General features: G+C 29.2%; 1 protein-coding gene across 1 annotated transcript in view; it reads left to right on the forward strand.

Moving 5' to 3' along the window:
* The first annotated feature begins 3,409 nt into the window (after positions 1–3,409).
* Positions 3,410–22,270, forward strand: part of LOC107452876 (puratrophin-1) — a 388,240-nt gene continuing 369,379 nt past the window's right edge. The window contains exon 1 of the mRNA XM_087161971.1: positions 3,410–3,613. The gene's annotated coding sequence lies outside the window, so the exon portion shown is untranslated. The remainder of the gene's footprint in view (positions 3,614–22,270) is intronic.

The following is a 22,270-nucleotide window of genomic DNA, read 5'->3' on the forward strand; positions in this document are numbered from 1 at the left end:
AATTGTTTTTGAATTTTTAAAAACATAGCTATAATCGCCGTAAAAGCTTTTGAAAACCACAGAAATAACGATTGAACCTGCACAAATTGATCAATCAAAATTTTTTTTCCTATTTTTGTTCAATTTTTCAAATAAATAAACAATAATGATTTTAAAAAAGAAATAATGAGGATTTCCATATTTTTCCCTTTTTCGTATAGGATTGTGCTCACAAACGACAGAAAAATATTCTGCTTCAAAAAAAATTTGTCTCGAAAGTGAACTAACTTGTCATAAATATACAATTTTTGTATCTTTAATTATAATATTTTGACGGAAACTATTGGAATAGTCGTAATAATGGATATATCGTTATGTGCTGCACATCGTTGCTGTTACATCGAGTTTTTACTGTATTAAAAAAATTATAACACTTATTCCTATCTAAGTGTGACTTTTTAAAAAGCGTTTCGCCATTTCATTGGAACTGATCATCTGCACACCAAGCTTGTGTTTAAGAATACAACAATTCTAACTTGCAGTTCATTTTAACAATAAGCTTATTCATTGTTTAAATTTGTTATTTAAGTACAACTTCCATTTTTCCATACCAACAATACTCTAATTTAATTGTTACAAGATTAATAACGAAATATTGCTTTGTTTCAGTCATTTCCATTTTGATAGTGGTGCGATTAACTTGTTCTTATTAAGCTCTTTTAAAAAAAAAGCGTTTTAAATACCCACTGGCATTATGAAGTGGTTTAGAAGGATCTGCAAGTTCTTTTCCAAACTCAACTGCTGTCCAATGCACAACGTTGGACAGGATAAACCTTGTTCAGTTGAAATTGGATTTTCTGAGCCAGACAGAATAATTATTCTGTATGGCCCGGAGAGATTGATTTAATCTCTCTGGATGTCCGGATAAGTAGCATCAGCATGTTCTGAGGGTTACGCTGTGTCCGGACCTTTTCTTGCAGTTGCTTTTTCTGTGATTTTTGGCTTTAAGAAAATTAAAAATCAAAATATTGTTTGCATTTTACACGATTTTTGGCCGAAGGACAATTAAAAATCGAATCACTATCTGCTTTTTATACGGTTTTTGGCAGGACAATTAAAAACCGACCCTATCCGATGTGGCACCACCTTGTCGTGGTGGATAGGCTTTAAACAAAGAGTGCCACAACAGCTTCAGTAGCTTGAAAATAAGAAGAGAATACTCATATCACAGTATATGAGACAAAATTATAAGTTTTTGTTCTAACTTAATAATACTTCTAAATGCTTTTTTTCCCTTTCAAATGGCAGGTACTGAACATTATTCTTCGCCTTAGAGAAGATTCCGGAATTGTTACTCATTTCACGTTACCCAGTGGGCACCTGTGAACCAAAATCACGGAGGCGAGCAACATTACCCACGCCACACTGTCGCAAACCCGTTTATAGGATGAGCCACATTCACACATCACACACAACAGAGGACTACACATAGAGACAGAAACATCCATGCCCAGAGCGGGATTCGAACCAGCAGCCATTGGCTTAGCAGTCAGGCGCGTTTACCGCTCGGCCACCTGGCCGGCTACTTCTAAATGTAAATTTATATATTAACGACTGTTCAAGCTCATGGAAGATATTGAAGGATTTCAAACAGCTTCATTTTTAAAAAAATCTTTTACTCACCATAAAATTCATAACTAATATCGTTGATTAAAATGTTTTAATTCATGTAACTATATAGCTTTAAAAAAATTACATTGCAATATAAGGATATATTTTAAAACGAGAAACTTTTGAAAACTAAGAAATACGATTTAATCTGATTAAATAAACCCTCGCCATTTCAGTGAAAAACTAGGGTTCGATTCTATTTAAAAAGTAAGGTCTAACTGTTAACAAGCATTTTAAAAATTTTATCTACGTCAATTTTTGATTATTGTAAATTTGAGAAACTAACATATTTTATAAGGCTTTGAAAAGATAATAACGAATATAAAAAGGAGTCTTCTGGATAACATTTGATCTGATTTTCACGTTCCATAGTTCTAAATCTTAAAAGTTCAAGGGGGGAACTCAAATATGCTATAAATTAATTAGCTTTGACGATATTTTAAGTCACGAAATTAAACACAAAAAAGTACTTTGTCAGAATAAACAGATCTTTTTACTATGGATTCTGATTCTTGATTCCAAAAATATAGGGGATAGCTGTGATCTGGGAAATATGGTGCCAATAGTTTGGACCCCTTAATGTTAGTTTTATTTTTTGCGCATTTCACCATATCTCTAGAACTTTTTGAGCGAGTTGAGAAAGTTTTGCACACAACTGAAATTTTTTTTTATCCAAAGAGCAAAATAAGTTTTAGTAAATAGTCATTATTATTTATTATACTATTAAATAAGAGTTTAAAAAATTGAAATTTTTGACATCATTTCAAAGAATATAATTTAACATGGCAAATTATAAAGTTTAAGCAAAATCGGTCAAAAAGTATCTGAGAAATTACAGTTTAAAAAAGTAGTAGTATTTTTAATATTCGGTAATCTGAATGAATTCTTATCGTAAATTAAAATGAAAAATTAAAATGCGCATAAATTAAACTAAAAATGCAAACCAACTTTAAAACAATTGAGAACTTATTAGTTAAAAATCATAAGAATGATAAGCGCAAGTATTTCATTAAATTTTTAATTAGACATTTATGATTTTAGAAAATCAGAATATAAGCTCAAAACTAGCACTGAATCGTTTAATACTATGAAACAAAAAATATTTGAAATAATACTAAAAGAAAAAATACCAATTACATAATCTAAAAATGTTTTTTTAAAAAATAATTACACAATGTTTATAAGAAATTAATGATAATTAATGAATAATTAATAACTTAACACTCATAACATAACATAAATGTAACTAAATAACTATAAACTGAAATTATTAACTAAATTAAGTTATAATTAAAGGACATTTCGCTCATGGGCTGAAATAGTTGGCACAACTCAAAAAGTGTACGTTTTAGAGCAGCTGTAAATAAGAAAAGCTTTTCAGCAGCACAACTCATAATTCAACTTGAAGGTCGTTTAAGCAAACTAAAGCATTTCTTATGCATTTTCCTTAGCAATGAAAACTTTAAAACCCACTTATCTCAAAACATGATTTATTTTTAGTTGTGCTTTGCCGCTATCGCAGCCCTTGAGCGAAAAACACCGTTTACATCAAGTGATAAATGTAGAGTTATTTTATTTAATTTCTGATAAATTTTCTGAAATTAAATGATTTTTACATAAATCAAGAATAACTTTTTGAAATATAACTCGTAAATAAGAAGAAAAAAAAATTGTAATTAAAAAAAAAACTCTGCGGGGGGCGATAAGTGATACTCCTCTAGCAAACCTCTCTTAACTTAATCTTTATTCCTAAAATTTTGACAGTTGAAGATTGTTTGAGAAGTGGTGGTGGTGATTGATTTTCAATCTCTCTGGATGTCCGGATAAGTAGCATCAACATGTTCTAAAGGGTTACGCTGTGTCCGGACCTTTTCTTGCAGTTGCTTTTTCTGTGATTATATACATTCCAACAGAAGGTAAACTTGGTTTTGGGCCGACTTCAAAAGAACGCTGGCATAAAAAGGTATGTTTATTCAGATAAAATTATGTTTTTATGTTTGATTGTGTGATCAAATGATATTCTGGGTGGTCCGTTTATTTGTTTTTTTGCTTATTGTAAATAAATAATACATTTTAGTACACGCGTTTAAGAACAGTTAAGTCTAAACTCTTGGTTCTCATTATTTACGAAAATAAACTTTTTAACAGCAAAAATCTTTCGTGTGGGTTTAAAAAATTAAATATAACTAGTTGGCGTGCCATTTTAATAACCAATTCAATAAATATTGTAAAATTACTGGATCGAATAAATGTTTAAGATTGATTCTTACTTTTCATCGTAAAGGCTCGTTTACTTGGTTACGCATTTTTTTTAGTTCTTAAATAGTGTCATTAAGCTGAATTTTGGTTTAAAACGCATTGTTTACTGTTTTAGATCAGTGTAGACAGAAATTAATAACAGTTAAAGTTCGTTTGGGTGAAAACACGCTTACAATTGAATTTCATTGGCTTATCATTTACAAGTGCAAATAAGAGTTTGATTTTGACAAGGTTACTAATTAGATTTGTAATAAAAAAAACGCCATTGAAATTATTAGCATTTTTTTAATGTTTGTGTATGTTGTACTAACATTTTAATAACAAATTCTCTAAGATACCATAAGATCATGTAAAAAATTACGAGGGACAAAAATTAAATCCAATCTCATTTGGACAATATGAGTTTATTTTACTTACACATTGTTTACTTACACAATTATTGATTTCTGATTGTTCAATTTAAAATATCGAAATACTAGAAAATCTAATTTTTAACAAGACTGACCAGCTGGTCGCCGGTTAGTATTCAATAAGATTTCAAAACAAGTATATTAAAATATTAAAATAAGTCTCATCCTAAATTTAAGAAGTGCACTTTTCACTATTGTCTATTTGAGACTAATATAAGTGTTTTTTTTAAGTGCAGGAACGCTAATTGAACTTTTTCTAACAAAATAATTACATTTTTAATTTCTTTTAATTTAGGATTTAAGGTCTTTAGTTTCAGTTTATGAGAGCATGAACTAGAATTCTTTTATTCACGTTTTAATGGCATTTTATATTTAATATTTAAAAATTGTTAGAAAAAAATCTAAAACTAAATGAATGTATAGTATTTGTCTTTTCGGATATTAGGGAAGTGATCTTCTTACAATGATGAGAGAAATACATGGGTCAAAAAATATTGACAATTATTGTGTGCATATTAAAACAATCTACAAGTTTAAAACTATCTACATAATTCAAAAGCCTAATTATAGAGAGACTTTTGCACTCATTTCTATCAAAAATGAAACTACAAAAACAGCTCGTTTTGAAAAAAATCTGAAACTGTTTGTGTCTGCTAAAGCACAAAAAAAAAAAAGAATTTTAATACTTACTAAGCTTTTATATTTGTATGCCCATTATGAATATTACCTATAATAATTATTTTTTCTAGAATATTTCAGGTGATATTCTCATTCATTAAACTAATGACTTTCTGTTTCAATCTTGAATGTGTTAATTGTTATTTATCTTGTTTATATGTTTCTCAAATCAGCATTTATGGTTGATATTGATTTTTTAACTAAATTGTTAATAAGTGTTTTCCTCTTCAAATTAGAATCGATATATAGTCCTAAATATTTGATATTATTTACAGATTGTAGAATATAGCATTCACTATTTTCATTAGTACTTTTACAGGAGAGAGAGTGAAATTTTAAATTTAAGTTAAATTCTGATTTTCTTAAACAGAAATAAATATATTTAGTTTTATTTAGATTAAAGTCATTTACTGTAAACCATTAAGTCATTTACTGTAAACCATTTTGAAATTAAGCTTAAATTAGATTCAATTTGAAAAATTTGTTGATTTAAATCAGCGCAAGAATACAAAATTACAGAATCATCAGCATATGTTATTATCGTACCAAAAAGTTTGAGTTGACAAAAGTCAGTGATGAATATAATAAACAATAAGGGTCCTAGAATAGATCCTTGAGGAACACCACGGTTTGAAGAAATATAATTACTGAAATTACTTCGGATTTTAACTCTATGCTCTCTGTTTGAAAGATATGAAATAAACCAATTTAAAATAATTCCTCTGAAACCAGCAAATTCTAATTTTTTTGATTAAAAGATTGTGATTGACATTATCGAAAGCTTTTGATATATCAAAAAATATAGCTACTGTTATCTTATTTTCAGCAATACTATTAGGAATAAATTTTGAAAATTCCAAAATAGCTTTTTTTGTACTTTTGCCCTTTAATAAATCCATGTTGATTTTCAGAGAAAAAAATTTTATGTTTTAAATAATTGTACATTTTATCAGCTAGAGCTTTTTCAATGATTTTGGAAAAAAACAGGTAGTATTGAAATTGGTCTATAGTTTGATAAGCAATTTTTATCACCGGTTTTAAAAATAGGAGTTATAGTTGCTCTTTTTAAAAAAGTTGGAAAAATGGATGACTTGATTGAGGTATTGATGAAATTAGTTATAAAATTTATATTATTGAGAGCAAATAGTTTAATAAATTTTACATTAATACCATCATACTCAAAGGAGTTTTTATTAGAAAGAGAATTTATTAAGTAAAGTAAATCACAATCATTCAATTCTAGGAAAACAAACGAGGTTAAACTTGGTAAAATATATATTTTAAAACTGTTTGAATTTGGGTTTGAGGTACTGTTAGCATTTGCAAATGATTTATTGAATTGATCAGAAGATTCATAGTCGTTTAAAATATCAAGTAAAGTAGGTGATTTGCTCTGATTACCAATAATACTATTTACAAGATCCCATTTTTGTTTATTTGAATCACAATTTAAAAATTTGATTTTGAAATATTCTGATTTTGCTGTTTTAATTAAGCTCTTAAGCACAGAACATATAGTGTTGTATGCTGTTTTGTAAATAATATCCCATGGATATTTTCTAGTTTTTTTGAATAGTTTTTTCTTTCTTCGAATTAAAATCAAGATATTACTAGTCATCCAGTTATTTTTGGCTCTTTTGCTTGATTTATGCGTATATTTAAAATTATTTTTTAAATTATTAAGTTTGCAGGTTGTAAGTTTACGATTTCTCAGTTTATTTAAGAGCTCATCACGTACATATTTGGATTTAACTTGAACGATGATGGGTTTAGGTTTATCTTTATTAAAGCTGGCGGCTCTGTGAGCGGTGATCAGATTTTCGGATCTACAGTCGAACTCGTTTATAACGAGCTCGGATTTAACGAGAACTCGGATTTACCGAGGGAAACGAGAATATTTGGTTGGATCAATGTTAAGTCTATGGAACAGAAGTCGCTTTTAACGAGCAAGACCCGGTTTTTAGCGAGCAATATTTTTCCGTCTTGTAATCTTTTTTCTCATCATTCTAGTCTTTCTGTCTTATCTTTTTTTCAAAATGATAAAAAATTTGCGTGAAATAAAAAAAAACGCGATTAAATTAATTAATGTAATTAAAGTAAGTAAGTATTAATTAAATTTTAAGTAAATTCAATCATTTGAACTCCCAAGCCCCCCCCCCTATTCTGGTTGCACGCCTGTCTTAAGTACACGTTTATTACGAGCACTCGGATTTAACGAGTACATGTTACGGTCCCTTTGTGCTCGTTATAAACGAGTTCGACTGTAATAGTATTCGCAACATTATCAATCTGGGATATTACTTGTAGTATGTCTTCATTTTCACATTCGGGTAAGTTATTTATTTCAAAGTTGGATCTTCGGGAATATTGCTTGAGTTCAATAACTGCTTCTTTTAGTTCATTTATTTCCTTCTTTATTTCTGCGTTTTCTCTAGTTAGCTGATCATTCTTTGCTTCTAAAGTTTTGTTCACATTTTGTAGCTCTGTGATAGAATTTGTTCAACTCTTGAATTACTTCACTGTTGAAATTCAATTGAACGGGTTAAATCATTGAATTTGTTAGTTATTAACTCTTTTAGGTCTCTATTTTGCTGTAATATAACCTCGAGAATGTCTGGGCTGGTGACACTTTTTACTTTCGTTGAGTTTTCCTGTGGTTTTGAACATTATACGCAGGTCCACTTTTGATAACAAAATAAACAAAAAAAGAAAGGGGGGGGGGAGCGAGACAGGAGTTCAGAACGTAAATGGTTCTGTCCTTGTAGGAGTGGGGAAAAAATAATTAGTTCGGAAAATTTGCAGAACAAATAGCTTTGAAAAGTGACCGGATCATCTACATACAGGACACTTCTGACATTGAAAGAATGACCATGAAAAATACCAAATAATTTTCCTTCGCAATTCCTAGATTAGCATGTGAGTTTTACTAATTTATGTTCTTCACAGCTATTCATGGGTTTCCGACTCTCCCAGTTCCCTCTGTGATTTGTACAAGAAGCGGAAATTAGTAAAAATGGTAAAGAATTATAGGTCCAATTATATTCCCACTCTAGTTATGAGTGCTTTGATTTATGCTATTTCATATGGAGTACCTACCAATGACTGCCTAGAACTCTCGATACTTTAATTAGTTTATATTTAAAATATTTTCCATTACGTTATTTAATGATTTTCTTTCATTGAAAACGCAAGTTCTTTCGAAAAACTTCTTTATTTAAATATCTAAAGAATATTACAATAAGTTAATAAACAAAATCATTGGCACAAATCATTTGCAAACTATATTTAAATTTGGTATAAACGTGTGTAGATATAGTTAGTTTTATTCACGTAATATCCTAAATTAAACTAACCCGTTACAAAAACTATCGCTTTTGTATTGTATTTAAAAGCCATTAAATTTTTTTTTAAAAATTCTTACGACTTCATATCAAGTTTACTGCAATTTTTACCAAAAATAAACCTCATTAAATATTAAGCAAATTTTCAGGTTTGCAAACTCAAAGCATAATTTTCGAAATTTTATTTTTCTACTAGATTAGGCGTATTTCATTAGTTAAACAAATTTAATAAACCTGGTCTTAAAACACTACCTAAGATTAATAAAATGTGTAAATTCTCTTAATATCTATTGAATTTTATTTGTTCGACAAAACACCTCAAAAACTTACATCTTTTCTAAAAGTACGAGAACTGATGACAAACACTTGGTATTAGAATTTCAAGAATTAAGAATTTTACATATAAGATTCAAATTAAAATAGTAAAATCTACCGAAAAATTTAAAATCCCCCTTTTTTAATATGTGAAAAGAAATCAGATACTATGAAGCGAAATCGCAAGAAGTCATTTCCATTTAATATGTCTAAAATAATATTTTCATATTCTTTAAAAAAATGAAATATCCTGTTTAAATTTACCAAGATTTAACCTTCAAATAATAAAGAGTATAAATCATTGAAAGTTATGTTTTACACGATTGATTGAATGTAGAAGTTTTATGGCACAAGATCCAAAGGAGGATATGCTGCGCCAAACAATTTGTTGAGTTAGATCTAATGGTAAATTGCAAACAATAGTTTCATTGTCATAAAATAAATGAAAGTAATAAAATTGTTTATCTCAGGACACGTATTTTTAAAAGTTCATAAAAATCATTAAAAAGCATAATTCTATAAAATACACAAAAAAGGTAAAACGGTTCATGGGTAGGAAATAAGAGTGAATAAAACAGTTATATACAATATAAAATACCAATAGCTCGCAGAAATGCGAAAATGTTAGGATGATGAATATCATCCAACAAATCCTTCATACATAAAATCGTGCTATTAAAAAAGGTAAGACGATGTTGGTTAAAACAAGGACAAATGGTTAAAATGTGATGAACCGTAAGTAAAGTATTGCAAGAGTCGCATTTGGGAACGAGATTCTCCAAACAGATGAAGATGCGTGAGTCGAGTGTGGCCGATTCTGAGACGATTAAGCTTTACATCTGCATTACGTAAACGTAATACAGGTAAGGGGTCTATATATGGTTTGATGTTATGAAGTTTATTTTGAGTTTGAAGGTCCCAATGCTGTTGCCAAAGGGACGAGATGAGCTGTCGAACATGTAGTTTAATGTCTGAGAATGGTACAGATATTGTTAATTCAGTAGTTGCAGATCGTGCTGCAGAATCAGCCAACTCATTCCCTGGGATACCGACGTGACTCGGTATCCAGCAAAATGAAATATTAAATCCCTTCTTGTGAAGAGCGATTAATAAATGATTAATGAAGCATAAGATTGGGTGAGTATCACTGCGAAGATTTTCTAACTGGTTCAAAACGCTCTTACTATCGGAGTATATAAAATACTTTCGTTCGGAGCGTAAAGAAATCAGCCGCAATGCCAAAAGGATGTCTATGTTTTACACAAGACTTTACAGCTAAGGCTCAGTCTTCTAGATTTAAGTTGGCGTAATTTCAGCATTGTTTTCGGCATTAAGGAATAGTTTAATTAATTTAAATTCCAAAAAGTATGTGGCATTTTAACAAAATGGCCTTCGGAATTATGACCCAGAAATTTGAATTTAGTTTCGTAAAAGTTTCAAAAGTGAATTTAGTCTTAATGAGTCAAATTTTCGAGACCAGAAAAATTAAATCCACAGAGTAATAACATTTTTCACAAAAAGAAAATTTCTAACATCTGTTTGCATTTATAACGTTTAAAATTTTAACAGTTTCATCAAAAAGTTAGATTTTGGCGTCAAAACTTTTTTTCTTCAATCTTTACATTTGAACTAATAATGCAACGTAAGACATAGTACATTTGACGCACTACTAGTACTGTTTGTCTACGATAGGTACTCTGCCAGACATTCGTCTGGAACTGTGGCGGTGACTAAGGTAACGAGGTATGATTATTTCAAGTAGGGATGCGGGATCCCTCTTTAGGACTGGTTTCGGCGAAAGAAAAGGAGACCTCTTCATCGAAGCCACCCTCCCTAAAATGCCCTCTTCTTGTTTCCATAGCACCAGACTGCCGCAGACTTAGTGGCGGTCAGAGTACCTATCTTAGACAAACAGTACATAGTACGTAAGACAAGACATAGTAAACATATGCTGTCCAACTTAGCTTTTTAATCTAAAGAGCGTTGTGTTCAGATGTATTAGTAAACCAGATCATTTAAAGTGCCAAAAGCCCTTTGTTCTCTACCACGTCGAATAGTCTGGTTTTGAATGAATTTGAAGTAAATTTCTGCAATTTATTTATTTATGTTTTACGGAAATACGAAAGTTCGTGTTTAAGTATGTTCATTGGTTATCGCAATCCCTATAACCTAACACAAATTTGTTACACAATGAAAGACCAAAAATAAGCTAAAGTTTTTATTTCTGCCCAAGACAAACGACATGCTTACACAAATGTAGCATTTTAAAACAATAACAGTTCCTTCAATACAAAATACTGAAAACATTCGCCACTAAATTTGTTTAATTAAATAATTCAAATAAAGTCTTTACTGTTTTGTTTTTACACAGCTGGAGATTTATAAATGGGTAATTAGGTATAAATAATCGTTATTGTTTTATCTAAAATTATTGTAATAAAATTCCTGAATTTTTTTTTTTAAATATAAGCATGTGATTGAAACATATTTAAGTAATGAAACTTAAATTTTTTGTGGAAGTTATTTCTTTTATTTAAAATGTTGTTAAGTGTTTAGCTAAAAAGTTTAAAATTTTATTTCACTGCTCTGAATTTTTAACCTTTTGTGAAAGTCAAAATAGACGGAATCATTTTGGAAAAGGGGTTTCTTCAATGGATCCAAAGTGAAGTTGACCCTTTTTCAAAATGACAGATTCAATTTTGGGCTTAAGCTACAATAAAATTTAGAATCATTTTAAACTTAAATACATTTATGAATATAAAATTAACGTAGTGAGTACACTTAGTTTAATTTATAAGCGAGTTTCCTATTACCATTAAAAAAGATATAGTTCTTAAATATAGAAAATTATTACAGAACAAATAAAACTGCATGGCCTTACTCATTTTCGACTTTATAATTAAAATATATCTGGAAATTTAGAAATTCAGAGAATAAAACCTTTAAGATTTAAGACGAAGAGCTGATTAATAAATTTAGACAATTTTAATTTCTCATACTTTAACAATTCATTTAAATTTGGTATCTTTGACAATTTTAAAAATATTTCAAACTTTTGCTAGGTGATCTTTGGTTTACTACTAAACAAACTACAGGCTCATTATTCAAAAAAAAAATTTGATTATACTAAGTAATTTAGTGGCGTAATGTGTACACAAGGACTTTAAAACTAATATTCCACACTCATTACAATTCAAATAGATAAATACACATTAATAACGTTGACATCAACATTAAATACAAATAGAATTTCATACTCTATCGTAACATAAAGAAATAAGATACACTTGTTATTAAATACATACTATTTTAGTATTCTTTTAAAATAAACTAATAAAATTTCATATAACAGTTTCAGTCATGTTAATCTGGCTGATACAAGATATTTAAGAAACACATTTCAGCTTTAGGAAGAAAAAAAAGATTTCTACAATTTCGTAACTTTTAACACTAAATTTAATTTAATAAGAAATTTTAAAATTACCGGTAAATTTCATTTTATAACACTATATTTTCCTTTGCTTGAAAGTAATTCTTCTACACATTAAAAACATTTCAATTAAATTTAGGTGTATTGAAAGGTTTGTATAAAATTTGCTTATTAAATGTAATAATTTTCTTTTGTTTATTTGAAAGACTTTACCTAGCAGAATTAAAAGATCTAGAACTATTAAATGCGAACTGTTAAATTACTCGAACTTTAAACAAGTTTTGCCATAAGCAACGACAAAAATTTGTTTTTATTACTAACTTTTTTAGCACATAACATTAATAAAAGTCAAAACTCATCTGCACAGTCGTAAGTGTTTAAAACATCAACTATAAAAGTTCGATTTAGTAGTTTATATTTTGAGGTTTAGTAAGATACAGCTTCAATTTTTGTATAAAAATTTCATCCTTACATTTATCGTAAATCAAATTTTTACAATTACAAGTTTTGAATTTAGAACGATACGTTTTCCATTTTTAGATGGTTCATCAAATGCAGACAAAGCTTAGATCACTTTTCGATTGGATATTTACGCGATCGCACAGTGTCGTAATTGAAAGTTCCACTAGCGGTTTAGTTCTACTAAACGTACCTGCACCCAAAATGTCTGTCCAGCACCTTACTATACACTACTCAATCCTTTAAAATTTAATGAATGCCCTAGTTCAAAAGTTAAAATTAACAGCTTCTATGCTATTCGGCTGTAAGTACAAGAGATCCTAGGAGATTTCAGATCACGAACATGCGATTTAGCATCGCAGTTCAGAACTCCAAAAGCTACCCTTAACTGCAAGGACACTGTCTTACTACAACTGCTTACACTAGGGAATCGAAAAGTTTCGAAACTGCTGAACGAGTGTAGAGCTCGAAGTGGGAGCAGAACGGCCGTCTACCGCTACCAATTTGACCTTTACGCTTGTCGAGTGGTTTTGTAATTTTTCGTTTCAAATTAGTTTACTTGCGTTATAAAACAATGTCCCTACACGGAATTTCCAATCTATCTCAGATTTATGGGGCGTAACCACTTATTCTAAGAGAGCTTAATTTTTCAAAAGAGTGTATGATTACTAAACTAGGCCAGAGTTCATTATCAAATATAGTACATCCGAACGAGCGTTTTTCAGCTTTAAGGGATAGGTATTTTCATTAAAATATTTTCTGTAGAAAGATTCGATAGCTTAAAAAGATTACAATTTAAAAATTAAGAATCTTTAAACTGTCTCTGCCAAAGTTTAAGTTTGAAATTAATATTAAAGTAAAAAGATTAAACCCTTATTTTCCTTTAACGTTACTTAAAAACTTAATCTCTTAATTTTCTAAATCAAACTATCAATTTTTGTATTATAACTTCGGAGTCGCACATCAATTAAAAAAAATAGCAACTGCCGGACTATTATAACTAAAACACTTCAGATTTATACTCTAGAGAGAGGTTTTACTGCTTGAGAATTCAGTTTCTTGAACTAATGTTGCCATACTGATAATGTTGCCTTGAACTGAAAGTTTATATTTACGGTATTTTTATTACTATACAGTTAGTACTATACAGTTAGTAAATATTACTCCAGCAGCAAATACCAGCAACAACTCATATAAACCTTGTAATACATTTAAATTTATCGTCAATTTAGTACAATTAATCTGACTGTACTAAATAGAGCATTACCTTTACAAAATTAGCTACTTGCTAAAATAACATTTCGAAATTTGTTTCAAATTGCGTTGAAAATTCTTGAGAAAAGTACGCATTTGTTTAAAAGTACTTATTTTAGAATTTGTTTTATAAACTCATTTTAATACATGTAGACTAATAAAAACGTTTGATTAAATAATTCAGTTTGAAAGTAAAAATCTTAAATTTTTACATTTATATAGTCACCCTCACTTCTGCGCTAGGGACTTTAGAATTAACTTAATTTAAAAAGATTTACAGTTAAGTCCATTTCATTTTTATAACTCAAAATCAGGCTTAAAGTAAACAAATTGTATGTTTTATCAATGCCCTAATACTTATTAGAAATTAGTTTTATAAATTTCGTACCGAAAGATGTGATTTTTTGAAGATGAGTTTCTAATATACTCAAAATCAGATACTTAAAAATTATTAAGTATAAAAGGTATTGATTCATCTCTGTTTTGTATCGGTTTTGTTTATCGATAAAAAATACTAAAATTTACAACAACAAAAAATATTTAGAGAATTGTTTGAAACTTTAAATTGAAGTCATTCAAATCTCACTTTTCATTGGTTAAATAAGATAAACTACAATATTAACAGATATCTATTTTCAGTGCTTTTTGTTTATCACTATATAGAACTATATATAAAATGCTTATCTTACGCTATTTTCAACTGCTTTTCAAATTTTAAAATCATATTAAAAATCACTCTAAAATATTTAGCTTTATTGAATTTTTTTAAATTTTGCGAAAGCGCAAGACAGAAAAAAAGTTTATCAAAAGGAAAAGGAAAAATGTAGAAATTCTCGTATTTCAGAATCGAACCTTTTTATCTTTATTAGCAATTTTTTCACGAGATTCAGCTTAAAGTGTTACAACGAATAAGCTTAGTTTGAAAGCATTGAATTTTAAAACACTTTTTCACAATAGGAATGCTAGTTGCTTCTAATTATTGTATCAAGACTCTAAAGTTGAATATGCTTGTCAAAATGAACACTTAAATAAGTATTCCTTTGGACTGAGTGCAACGCCCGATGTTTTCAAAAACCTAAAAGATAACTTGAAAAACACTATAAAATATCAGTCTAGTTAAAACCTTACATTTTTCTCGATGATTACGAAAAATGGTCCCACAATATCTTATTCAGAATTAAAATTTCGGAAAAATTTTCCAATCTAGAACAACTAATCTAGAATTCAAATTTTGGAAACGTTTTCTTCAAGAGTCTTGATATATTCGATTGAGGAAATATTGTCTCATGCATCAGAAATCGGCGTGACAGGAGATGTTATCTATGTGACCAATATTTTTATAATAAAATTATATTTTTGCATATAACAGTACAACCAATTATTTATTGAAATTTTGAAACATTAAAAAGTTGGCGGAGAAAGTTTCAAGAATAGATAGAAAAAGCTAAAATTTATGAAAATCTGTTTTTTACCTTTACAGTCATAATTCAGGAATATAGCAGTCAAATATTAAATTTAATCCTTTACTTATAATTCTTCAAGACTATTCAATAAAAAAAGACTCATATGGATGTTCTAAAATATCGGGATCAATCTAGATTAACAATTGGATAGACAACTTAGTGAGAAAAGTGCATAAACTAGAAACATCGCAAATAATTTAGTGTCCTTGACCTGGATAGAGTAGTTCTACTTCAAGTCGTCGACTCTGGGGCTCATCTTAAAGCAGTAAACCATAAGTTGTACATTCCAATATAGAAGAGATTAATAATTCTGAAAAGAAGAAAATTATTAATTACATAATTTGAGAGTAAACAAATAAATAAATTTAATTTACAAATTACTAAAGATTTATCAGAATAAAGATCTATTCGGGAAGTAAATTCACGAATAGTTTAATTTCTTTCCATTGGGGAGGATCTTTTCTCTTCTTCCATCTCTTCAAAACGATGAAATCATCCACGACAATCTTTCTTCATTGGAGAAATGTTTCAATTCTGAATCTAGTAAAAAAGAATAAAACATACTTTGCGTTAAACTTAATCTATGATGATATAAATTAATTTTTAAGCAAGATCAATAATAATAAATATTAACACACTATCAGAAAGGATTTCTCTCCAACATCAGAAAAAATGTCATTTTTCTTTCCATTGGTGTGGATCTTCTCCCGTCTTCCATCTCTTCAAAACGATTAAATCATCCTTGACAATCTTTCTTCATTGGAGAAATGTATCCATTCTGAACCTAGTAAAAAAGAATAAAATGTACTTTGCGTTAAACATAATCTAAGGTAATATAAATTAATTTTTAAGCTAGATCAATAATAAATATTAACACACTCTCAGAAAAGATTTCTCTCCAACATCAGAAAAAATGTCATTTTTCTTTCCATGGGTGTGGATCTTCTCCCGTCTTCCATCTCTTCAAAACGATTAAATCATCCTTGACAATCTTTCTTCATTGGAGAAATGTATCCATTCTGAACCTAGAAAAAAAGAATAAAACGTACTTTGCGTTAAACATAATCTAAGATGATATAAATTAATTTTTAAGCTAGATCAATAATAAATATTAACACACTATCAGAAAGGATTTCTCTCCAACATCAGAAAAAATGTCATTTTTCTTTCCATGGGTGTGGATCTTCTCCCGTCTTCCATCTCTTCAAAACGATTAAATCATCCTTGACAATCTTTCTTCATTGAAGAAATGTTTCTTTTCTGAACCTAGTAAAAAAGAATAAAACGTACTTTGCGTTAAACATAATCTAAGATGATATAATATAATTTTTAAGCATGATCAATAATAAATATTAACACACTCTCAGAAAGGATTTCTCTCCAACATCAGAAAAAATGTCATTTTTCTTTCCATTGGTGTGGATCTTCTCCCGTCTTCCATCTCTTCAAAACGATGAAATCATCCTTGACAATCTTTCTTCATTGGAGAAATGTTTCCATTCTGAACCTAGTAAAAAAGAATAAAACGTACTTTGCGTTAAACATAATCTAAGATGATATAATATAATTTTTAAGTAAGATCAATAATAATAAATATTAACACACTATCAGAAAGGATTTCTCTCCAACATCAGAAAAAATGTCATTTTTCTTTCCATGGGTGTGGATCTTCTCTCGTCTTCCATCTCTTCAAAACGATTAAATCATCCTTGACAATCTTTCTTCATTGGAGAAATGTATCCATTCTGAACCTAGAAAAAAAGAATAAAACGTACTTTGCGTTAAACATAATCTAAGATGATATAAATTAATTTTTAAGCTAGATCAATAATAAATATTAACACACTATCAGAAAGGATTTCTCTCCAACATCAGAAAAAATGTCATTTTTCTTTCCATGGGTGTGGATCTTCTCTCGTCTTCCATCTCTTCAAAACGATTAAATCATCCTTGACAATCTTTCTTCATTGGAGAAATGTATCCATTCTGAACCTAGAAAAAAAAATAAAACGTACTTTGCGTTAAACATAATCTAAGATGATATAAATTAATTTTTAAGCTAGATCAATAATAAATATTAACACACTATCAGAAAGGATTTCTCTCCAACATCAGAAAAAATGTCATTTTTCTTTCCATGATTGTGGATCTTCTCCCGTCTTCCATCTCTTCAAAACGATTAAATCATCCTTGACAATCTTTCTTCATTGGAGAAATGTATCCATTCTGAACCTAGAAAAAAAGAATAAAACGTACTTTGCGTTAAACATAATCTAAGATGATATAAATTAATTTTTAAGCTAGATCAATAATAAATATTAACACACTATCAGAAAGGATTTCTCTCCAACATCAGAAAAAATGTCATTTTTCTTTCCATGGGTGTGGATCTTCTCTCGTCTTCCATCTCTTCAAAACGATTAAATCATCCTTGACAATCTTTCTTCATTGGAGAAATGTATCCATTCTGAACCTAGAAAAAAGAATAAAACGTACTTTGCGTTAAACATAATCTAAGATGATATAAATTAATTTTTAAGCTAGATCAATAATAAATATTAACACACTATCAGAAAGGATTTCTCTCCAACATCAGAAAAAATGTCATTTTTCTTTCCATGGGTGTGGATCTTCTCCCGTCTTCCATCTCTTCAAAACGATTAAATCATCCTTGACAATCTTTCTTCATTGGAGAAATGTATCCATTCTGAACCTAGAAAAAAAGAATAAAACGTACTTTGCGTTAAACATAATCTAAGATGATATAAATTAATTTTTAAGCTAGATCAATAATAAATATTAACACACTATCAGAAAGGATTTCTCTCCAACATCAGAAAAAATGTCATTTTTCTTTCCATGGGTGTGGATCTTCTCCCGTCTTCCATCTCTTCAAAACGATTAAATCATCCTTGACAATCTTTCTTCATTGAAGAAATGTTTCTTTTCTGAACCTAGTAAAAAAGAATAAAACGTACTTTGCGTTAAACATAATCTAAGATGATATAATATAATTTTTAAGCATGATCAATAATAAATATTAACACACTCTCAGAAAGGATTTCTCTCCAACATCAGAAAAAATGTCATTTTTCTTTCCATTGGTGTGGATCTTCTCCCGTCTTCCATCTCTTCAAAACGATGAAATCATCCTTGACAATCTTTCTTCATTGGAGAAATGTTTCCATTCTGAACCTAGTAAAAAAGAATAAAACGTACTTTGCGTTAAACATAATCTAAGATGATATAATATAATTTTTAAGTAAGATCAATAATAATAAATATTAACACACTATCAGAAAGGATTTCTCTCCAACATCAGAAAAAATGTCATTTTTCTTTCCATTGGTGTGGATCTTCTCCCGTCTTCCATCTCTTCAAAACGATTAAATCATCCTTGACAATCTTTCTTCATTGGAGAAATGTTTCTATTCTGAACCTAGTAAAAAAGAATAAAACGTACTTTGCGTTAAACATAATCTAAGATTATATAAATTAATTTTTAAGCAAGATCAATAATAATAAATATTAACACACTATCAGAAAGGATTTCTCTCCAACATCAGAAAAAATGTCATTTTTCTTTCCATTGGTGTGGATCTTCTCCCGTCTTCCATCTCTTCAAAACGATGAAATCATCCTTGACAATCTTTCTTCATTGGAGAAATATTTCCATTCTGAACCTAGTAAAAAAGAATAAAACGTACTTTGCGTTAAACATAATCTAAGATTATATAAATTAAATTTTAAGCAAGATCAATAATAATAAATATTAACACACTATCAGAAAGGATTTCTCTCCAACATCAGAAAAAATGTCATTTTTCTTTCCATTGGTGTGGATCTTCTCCCGTCTTCCATCTCTTCAAAACGATTAAATCATCCTTGACAATCTTTCTTCATTGGAGAAATGTTTCCATTCTGAACCTAGTAAAAAAGAATAAAACGTACTTTGTGTTAAACATAATCTAAGATTATATAAATTAATTTTTAAGCAAGATCAATAATAATAAATATTAACACACTCTCAGAAAGGATTTCTCTCCAACATCAGAAAAAATGTCATTTTTCTTTCCATTGGTGTGGATCTTCTCCCGTCTTCCATCTCTTCAAAACGATGAAATCATCCTTGACAATCTTTCTTCATTGGAGAAATGTTTCCATTCTGAACCTAGTAAAAAGAATAAAACGTACTTTGCGTTAAACATAATCTAAGATTATATAAATTAATTTTTAAGCAAGATCAATAATAATAATTATTAACACACTCTCAGAAAGGATTTCTCTCCAACATCAGAAAAAATGTCATTTTTCTTTCCATTGATGTGGATCTTCTCCCGTCTTCCATCTCTTCAAAACGATTAAATCATCCTTGACAATCTTTCTTCATTGGAGAAATGTTTCCATTCTGAAAATAGTAAAAAAGAATAAAACGTACTTTGCGTTAAACATAATCTAAGATATCAATTAATTTTTAAGCAAGATCAATAATAATAAATATTAACACACTATCAGAAATGATTTCTCTCCAGCATCAGAAAAGAAGTCATTTTTCTTTCCATTGGTGTGGATCTTCTCCCGTCTTCCATCTCGTCAAAACGATTAAATCATCCTTGACAATCTTTCTTCATTGGAGAAATGTATCCATTCTGAACCTAGTAAAAAAGAATAAAATGTACTTTGCGTTAAAAATAATCTAAGGTAATATAAATTAATTTTTAAGCTAGATCAATAATAAATATTAACACACTCTCAGAAAAGATTTCTCTCCAACATCAGAAAAAATGTCATTTTTCTTTCCATGGGTGGATCTTCTCGCGTCTTCCATCTCTTCAAAACGATTAAATCATCCTTGACAATCTTTCTTCATTGGAGAAATGTATCCATTCTGAACCTAGAAAAAGAGAATAAAACGTACTTTGCGTTAAACATAATCTAAGATGATATAATATAATTTTTAAGCATGATCAATAATAAATATTAACACACTATCAGAAAGGATTTCTCTCCAACATCAGAAAAAATGTCATTTTTCTTTCCATTGGTGTGGATCTTCTCCCGTCTTCCATCTCTTCAAAACGATTAAATCATCCTTGACAATCTTTCTTCATTGGAGAAATGTTTCCATTCTGAACCTAGTAAAAAAGAATAAAACGTACTTTGCGTTAAACATAATCTAAGATGATATAATATAATTTTTAAGTAAGATCAATAATAATAAATATTAACACACTATCAGAAAGGATTTCTCTCCAACATCAGAAAAAATGTCATTTTTCTTTCCATTGGTGTGGATCTTCTCCCGTCTTCCATCTCTTCAAAACGATTAAATCATCTTTGACAATCTTTCTTCATTGGAGAAATGTTTCTATTCTGAACCTAGTAAAAAAGAATAAAACGTACTTTGCGTTAAACATAATCTAAGATTATATAAATTAATTTTTAAGCAAGATCAATAATAATAAATATTAACACACTATCAGAAAGGATTTCTCTCCAACATCAGAAAAAATGTCATTTTTCTTTCCATTGGTGTGGATCTTCTCCCGTCTTCCATCTCTTCAAAACGATGAAATCATCCTTGACAATCTTTCTTCATTGGAGAAATATTTCCATTCTGAACCTAGTAAAAAAGAATAAAACGTACTTTGCGTTAAACATAATCTAAGATTATATAAATTAAATTTTAAGCAAGATCAATAATAATAAATATTAACACACTATCAGAAAGGATTTCTCTCCAACATCAGAAAAAATGTCATTTTTCTTTCCATTGGTGTGGATCTTCTCCCGTCTTCCATCTCTTCAAAACGATTAAATCATCCTTGACAATCTTTCTTCATTGGAGAAATGTTTCCATTCTGAACCTAGTAAAAAAGAATAAAACGTACTTTGCGTTAAACATAATCTAAGATTATATAAATTAATTTTGAAGCAAGATCAATAATAATAAATATTAACACACTATCAGAAAGGATTTCTCTCCAGCATCAGAAAAAATGTCATTTTTCTTTCCATGGGTGTGGATCTTCTCCCGTCTTCCATCTCTTCAAAACGATGAAATCATCCTTGACAATCTTTCTTCATTGGAGAAATGTTTCCATTCTGAACCTAGTAAAAAAGAATAAAACGTACTTTGCGTTAAACATAATCTAAGATTATATAAATTAATTTTTAAGCAAGATCAATAATAATAAATATTAACACACTCTCAGAAAGGATTTCTCTCCAACATCAGAAAAAATGTCATTTTTCTTTCCACTGGTGTGGATCTTCTCCCGTCTTCCATCTCTTCAAAACGATGAAATTTCCTTGACAATCTTTCTTCATTGGAGAAATGTTTCCATTCTGAACCTAGTAAAAAGAATAAAACGTACTTTGCGTTAAACATAATCTAAGATTACATAAATTAATTTTTAAGCAAGATCAATAATAATAATTATTAACACACTCTCAGAAAGGATTTCTCTCCAACATCAGAAAAAATGTCATTTTTCTTTCCATTGGTGTGGATCTTCTCCCGTCTTCCATCTCTTTAAAACGATTAAATCATCCTTGACAATCTTTCTTCATTGGAGAAATGTTTCTATTCTGAACCTAGTAAAAAAGAATAAAACGTACTTTGCGTTAAACATAATCTAAGATGATATAATATAATTTTTAAGCAAGATCAATAATAATAAATATTAACACACTCTCAGAAAGGATTTCTCTCCAACATCAGAAAAAATGTCATTTTTCTTTCCATGGGTGTGGATCTTCTCCCGTCTTCCATCTCTTCAAAACGATTAAATCATCCTTGACAATCTTTCTTCATTGGAGAAATGTTTCCATTCTGAACCTAGTAAAGAAGAATAAAACGTACTTTGCGTTAAACATAATCTAAGATGATATAATATAATTCTTAAGCAAGATCAATAATAATAAATATTAACACACTCTCAGAAAGGATTTCTCTCCAACATCAGAAAAAATGTCATTTTTCTTTCCATGGGTGTGGATCTTCTCCCG

The sequence above is a fragment of the Parasteatoda tepidariorum genome, chromosome 4 (assembly GCF_982258835.1).
Source record: "Parasteatoda tepidariorum strain Cologne lab strain chromosome 4, Ptep-v5.0, whole genome shotgun sequence".
NCBI classification, from domain to species: domain Eukaryota; kingdom Metazoa; phylum Arthropoda; class Arachnida; order Araneae; family Theridiidae; genus Parasteatoda; species Parasteatoda tepidariorum.